We start from the raw sequence: 7,348 nt of genomic DNA on the forward strand, positions 1-7,348 counted from the left end.
GAATGCTGAAGGGAAGATTCTCAAAAAGACAGAGAGAATATGCAAGTGGAGGCAAATATTTGTTGTCAGGAGGTATTTGATTGAATTTGGTAAATTTGAATTTATGATTCAACATTATAAAAATTCAAATGTATGCCAGATATATATAAGTACTGCTGCAGGCTCCCTCACCTCCTCCCTCAAATCACTTCAAGCCCTCAGTGCTCAAAGCAGGGGAACCAGTAACTACTGGCAGTTATATTAGTTAAAATGACTGACTAGCAAGGATGGAAGAATGTGTGTGGAGTGGGGTATAGGGAGATGTGTGTCTGAACATTTCTTACTTAAGGGAAAGTAATTCAAGATGATGAAAATGCAAGGATCATAGAGGAAGTTACATGACTGAATAAGAACAGTTTAAACTGTTCTGTTCTCACACTTCAAACTTACAAGGTACGATCAAAACGCTCTGTCACTCCACTCATAAAAATACACAATTTAAATTTAGTCTTCACATTCATCACCTTATCAACAGCACTTGAGTGCTACTGCAGTTTCAGTGTCATGTTTGCCCCATTACTGTATTTTTAACCACACTAACAGACAGTTGCTACTCACCAACTGCACATCTTGCCAGATTTGGTTAATTCTTTTCTCCAAAATCAAATGAAAGTTGCAGAATTGCTGTGCTTAAAGAATGACCCAGAAAAATCCATGGTTAGAAGTGGAGCCAAAATTTAAATCTGTTATAGGTTTTCCTTTTTATTTGGTGAGCCATGGAGCAGTATTATTGCATCTTTTGTCAACTCAATTTTCACGCTTCACATACAAGGGAAAGATATTTATTGAATTCCAAGTAAGCAATTTACTGTTTAGAAATTCAGATGTACCATGTTCAAATGTAATACCTGCTTTGAGGAATAACTGACTTAAGCTAGCTAAAGGGTAGGTCCTGATAGCCTTAACAGGAACAACATATGAATATTACTTGACTGGGACCAGACATAAACAGCTGGTTGCCAGAATAAACTTTTACATTTCCCAGCTACAACAAGCAATACAGTACATGACAACTGAATGATCCAGAAAGCGACACAGTTGGCCAGCAGGAATATTCTGGGTTTGAATAAGGAGTTTGCATGTTGTCATCCTTGCCTGTGAGTGCCCTGTAGCAACACTACATTACCTGTTTATAGAGGTTATAGAATTGCTTACTTGTCTTTATTATCAAATTAAATAAAATTAGTTTTCTAGCAAAAATACATTTGAGAGCAAAGATATAAAAGCAGCACTCACAAAATGTACATGTTATTAAAACGTGACTGAAAAGGTCAGGATAACAATAAGTACAGTGATCTGCAGTAACATTTGCAAGCATGCTCACAGTGACAATGAAAAATTCAGACTCATCTCTCTTTCTTCCATAGATTTATCCTGCCAACAGGCTAGGTCTGGTTGATCTTGTAAAGCCATGGGCTTTGAAACAGGGTACATGGTGTAACAGTGACTGAAGAAAAATGATAAGAAAAACAGGGTAATGTTTGACAGTACAATTTTTCCTATCCTTTACCTACGTGAGTATTCAAAGTTGAGATTAAACTTTGCTGACTGTTAACTTTACTGAATAATTTATATATGACAGAAAAAAAGGAGATGACTAGCAATATACAATTCATAGGTGCAGCAGCAGTACTGGAAGTGCTGACAGTAAAGCAAGGGACAAAATTAAGAAACTCTTCTCTGGCATTCATGTTGTTAATTCTTATGGTCTAGCAGCTGAATTGACGGTACTGTAGACTAGCAGCATGAGCTGACAATCACAATATAATATCAGATGGTTGTTATGGTAAGCTGCTACGGATAATCCCTGGAATCCCATTAGAACAAAGACACTCATGATGTAAAGTGAACTGTGTAACATTAGACTTACCTGCTTGGCATATGGCTCAGTAGTAATTTATAGAATGATACTGACTGCTGATTGGTCTATGGATTAAACCTTTTATTTTGAAAAATAATTGTGTCAATCATTATGCAAATACAAAAATGAATAATTTTCATTTTTTCCAATGTTAAATGTTTTTATATTAAGCAAAGAAAGCTAGTAGGTAGAATAGCTAAATTTAGCATTTAGAATAGTTTCTCTTTTAAGGCTGTTCATATAATGAGAATCTATGCGTTATCTATATGGTATATTATAAAGGAAATCATGTAGTGACTTCAAGCTAAAGTGAGGAAATGTTCCATCAAATGTGTATGTGCCTTTGTACAGTGTACATTACAGGAAATAAATATTTTCTAAACAAACTGTGAAGTTCAGACTTCTTAAATTTTTCTTAGCTAGATTATCATGCCCATGACAACTGCTGATTCTTTTGAAAAACTATTTCCTGGAAGATTGGTTTTTGTCACAAAAAGACCTTACCACAAAGTGTTGAAGAACCAAACATGGTAACAGAAACCTAAATGTTTATTTGGTGTCATTTCCCTTGTTCAAAGATAAAAAAAAAAACAAAAAAAAAAAACAAGACTGTCAAGACATGGTACCAAATTCCTACACTCCCCACAGCACACAGCAGCAAGATGTAAGATGCTGGTACAGCGTACACTGAGCAGCTGGAACACTGTCAATGAAGAGGATCATGTGGGACTTTGAGAGTTGTAGCCCATAATGACCTCTTTCACTGTCACACCTGTTTTCTGTTCCTTGTTAACTACAATTTTGTGTAATAATTAGTCAACAGCTGCTAATCAGTCTGGAACTCAAATTAGAAAAGCAGCTCCAGCAATTTCATTCTGAGACAGAGAGAAATATATACAGAGAGGGTAGGAACAAGTCCCCAAAGAAAGTAAGCCAATGCTTCAAGCAAAATGATTCACAATGTTGCTATGCTTGTTGTTTATCATTCTATTAATCATTTATTGCAGTTAAGTTTAACATTAATATTCTGACAGAGACAGCAGGAATACAATATCTATACAGTGCTGAAAAATAGATTTTGCTGACTTTAATATTTGGCAACTTTTCTAATAGAACAAAAGACAATTAATTCATCAAAAAATACTCTGTCCATTTCTACAACAAATCACTCATAAAGTATGTAATCCATACATTGGTTGGTTATATGACAACAGTAACATGCTACAACTTAATACATAGAGACTAAATAAAATGATTGAATAAAATGCACTTTACACTGTTTAGGTTAGAGCCTATCTGCTTCACTGGGCTTGTGTATCTATTTGAACTTCTAGGATTTCTTTTATTATCCATGTATCATAAAATAATAATTACTTTAATTTTCTTTTACTGTTTTCTACATCTTGTGGCCTTCAAAGCTGACAAATCAAAGGCAATGACCTCATTCAGAACAGAGTAGGTTCTGCACATATGCAATATTTATTAATATTTTAAAACTAATTTTTACTAGTGTGATTTCAGTGTGTTGCAGGTATGGTGAATACAGATGGCATTACAGTCATTCCACAGGTACTGATAAAAGATGAGAGGACTGCATCTTCCACAACAGCCCAACTGCTGCCCATGGGTCAATGTTTCTGTAAAGGATTTCTTGAATTGTGTTTTAGATTATATATCTACATCACTGGGAAAAAAGAACTTTCTTTCCAAAAGTGAGACTACAAGAGGAAACAGAGACAGTTGCATTGTGAAGTGTACTGGCTAATACTTTACCGTTTTGTTTTTTGTTTTAAAAAAACCCCCCACACTTTTTAGTTTCAGGGGCTGGAAGATTTGAATCTATGTAAAAATCCACATAACACTTTGGTGTTCACATTTTGGTCATTTCTACTATTTGGTTCCATTTCAAACTAGTAATCATCATTTATCATTTCATGAGAAGGCTTCATGAAGTATTAGAATAGTATACTGGTCAATCTCAAGATATAATGCTTGAACAATTTTGTCCAAATTCTCCATGTGTGACGTGCCAAATGCCACCCCCCAGGGGTTGAGGGAATTAAGCAGAAGCGGATAAATGTTTTGAATGTACAGTCACGTTCATATTAACTGGACTGAAATGTCCCTAATCTTACTCTGCAAATGTTTATTAATACCTTCTAAAATACAAGTACCACTGAAGAAAAGCCATGATCTGAAATCTGTGTTCTGTGACTTCAATTCATGTCTTTTAGATTAAGAATACATTTTAATTAAATTGGGTCCAGTTTTTTTTTTTTTAGTATTCCATTTAACTTACTCAATTTAACCATAAATATATGCATAACATTGGTTTATTTTATGTTATCAATTTGGTCCACAAGGTGGACAAGACATAACAAGCTGACATGAGACCATGAGACTTGCCCCATGTGATGTTGTTCATTAAATGAAAAGCCCCAATCATTCGTAATTCTTCTTCGACTTTTAAAATGAGCACCTTTTAACTTCCAGGTTTGGTACTAAGAGCATACACATAGTATACCTTTTAAATTATATCAAATTTTTTACAAGTTAATATTTTCCTAGTTTTACGTTGGTTGTTCCACCTCACATTAAACCACCATTTGAATTAAGCTATTCTTAACTTCTTCACTTATGTTAGAGTGAGAGCTGTAAAACTTTCCAACTAGCTATAAAAACCCCACTGAGTCCTCTGGATGGTGAAATATCCTTTTCATCATGACCGTTTTACTTCATAATTCAAATAATATCCATTTATTTATAAAATGCCAAATCACTACAACAGTCGCCTCAAGGCCTTACACAGTAAGATAAAGAGCCTACAATAATGTCAACACTAATTTCTTGACAAAATGCTAATTTATTTTATCCTAACAGCTTTAAAATGCCTGATAGTTCTACATTTTTATTTTTATATAAGTGACATATTCTGCATAAAGCATATTTAAAAAAAAAAATTATAATTATTAATAAAATGAAATCCTGCCAGTGTACTTTGCTATTATTATCACTTGAACACCATTTGTAATAATCTTTGTAGTCTCCTTTTCCATATACAGTCTCACTGCATGACATATTTGGGGTTTAGATACTTTCATAACTATGAAACAAAAATTATAATAAATAAATTACTTGAAAAATTATTAAAACTAAAAACATTTTGTAGATCCAACTTCTGAATGTCATGCTGTGAATAAACACTCATTTCACGTCAATAACCACTCTGCCTAGTACTATAACAGGAAAGACGTTTTATCCTTGAGTCAGTAATTATTACTCATGTTTATCAACCCTATGATCAAAATTACAGATAATATCAGTTTATATGTAACTTAACTCAAACAAAGGCAACATGGGGATGTGGCATTTTAGGCTAAGACAAGATTTTGAAAATAGGTGCTGGCCCATTATTATACAAAATACACATAGTTGTGACATGGAGACTCAAATCGTACCGAATACTAGAAATGACTTGAACACAAATAAAATTATAGACGGCAACATAATTGGGAGCCTTAAGGCTATTGCTTGATCTATGTAATCAGTTTGGACAGAACTAGGCTAGTTGTTAACCATGCTTCTACTCTTTACGCTAAGCAAAGTGAACCCTAAGCAAAGTAAAAGTGCAACCCCGAGATTACCGAAGTGAAAATCCTAGTATTTCCCAAAATATTGAGCTATTACTTCAAGTATCAGTCTCTTCTCTGGACCAATGCTACCAACATAGCTGCATAGCAAAACTATTGACAAAGCTAAGACTACATGATGAAGTAACACGTACAACTCTTTTCTGTGCAGATGTGCTAAATGAAGGAACTGCAGGACTCTCCTGCGCAGCCTGTCACTGATCTCAAAATACTGCAGTGAGACTGCTTTCAGTGGATATGCATACAGTACGTTGAGTCTCGAGCCACCCTCATTTCCTTATAGTTTGGTAGGAAAATTGGAAAAAGGTATAGTGATTTACTGAAACACACACAAAGAAACATGGAAATACAGTATATAATACAAAAACATTATACCATCCCTGTTGGTACAGAAAGAATATTTAGTTTTCCTATATTGGCTTTTCTTCATTGCCTCTCTGTTAAATCCAGAATTGAATGCAAAATCCTGCTCCTCACATACAAGGTCTTGAATAATCTGAGGCCTGTGCTCTATTTGGGGACTATTTCCTCCAATTGAGCACTGTGCTCTCAAACTAATGGTTCACTTGTGGTTCCTAGGGTATTTGAGTAGTATGGAAGGGAAAGCCTTCAGCTTCCAGGCCCCTCGTCTGTGGAACCAGCTCCCAGCTTGGATTCAGGAGGCAGACACACTCTCTACTTTTAGGATTAGGCTTAAAACTTTCTTTTTTGGCAAAACTTATACTCAGGACTGGATCAGGTAACGTAGCTCTCTTTCACAGAATGTCTGTTTTCCTGTCTCTCTACCCTAATTCCATCAATTTGAAAAAGATCCCCATGAAATGCAGCCCCAAACGTTCATAGATGCCATGTTTTACAAATGGCTGCAGACACTCACTATGGACCACTCTCCCAACCTCTTTCATATGAAAGAGTACATTATGCCATGATATCTCAAGCATTTGGCAAATCGCACTTTAGGAATCGTTGGATTCCTAAAGTGTCTGTTGGAATTAAATCAGTGTAAATTATAAATTTTTGTGACGGGCTGCTAATAATAAAATACAGTATCTAAAGGTACAACTTAAAAATTGGTTCTTAACAAGTGACAGACATTCAACAACAGCTTATGCAAAGTCAAAATGGTGTTTGAAGAATCAGGGTATTATTGCAGATGCTTATTATTATTGTAGGGTTTTTACCTTACAATATAAAGCAACTGTTGCTTTGATTTGGTGTTACATAAATAACAACATTAAATGGACCATTGCCTTAGTAAGAACCTATGTTTTTGACTTAAATCTGAACCTGACAGGAAGCCAATGTAAAAACTTTTAAAAAGGTGGTGATGAAAGAAGATTTAAAATCAGTTAAACGCCTTCCAGCAGCATTTTAGCTGGACTAGAAGCAATTACTAGATGCTTTAGACAAGAAAACAGTTTAATACAATAATCTGAACTAGTAGTAGAGATGAAAGCATGGATGAGCATTTCCAGTTCACATTTTGAGACAACAGTCCTGAGGTTACCAATATTTCTGAAATAGGAAAAACAAGACTAGGTCAGACACCTGATGTGAGGATGAAATGTTACAGAAAATAGGTTGTTTGCAAAGTTTTTTGTTACAGTGACTCTAAAGGAACTCACAGCACTTCACTTGTTCCACATTTTATCAGCTTACATTTTTCTCCAAAATAGATTCATTTTTCACCTCAAAATACTACACATTTTACCTAAGTTTAAAGAAAGATTTAAAGAAGTGAACGATGGCCCAAGACTTTTGCATAGTACTGTAATTCACAGTATCACAACATAAAAAT

The 7,348-nt window shown here is 34.7% G+C and overlaps 1 protein-coding gene across 1 annotated transcript in view; it reads right to left on the bottom strand.

Annotated features, from left to right (window-relative positions):
* Window positions 1-2,872: 2,872 nt before the first annotated feature.
* Window positions 2,873-7,348, bottom strand: part of efhd1 (EF-hand domain family, member D1) — a 54,944-nt gene continuing 50,468 nt past the window's right edge. The window contains exon 4 of the mRNA XM_039622874.1: window positions 2,873-7,348. This exon is cut by the window's right edge and continues 1,435 nt beyond it. The gene's annotated coding sequence lies outside the window, so the exon portion shown is untranslated.

This window comes from Oreochromis aureus, linkage group 14 (assembly GCF_013358895.1).
Source record: "Oreochromis aureus strain Israel breed Guangdong linkage group 14, ZZ_aureus, whole genome shotgun sequence".
Lineage (NCBI taxonomy): Eukaryota > Metazoa > Chordata > Actinopteri > Cichliformes > Cichlidae > Oreochromis > Oreochromis aureus.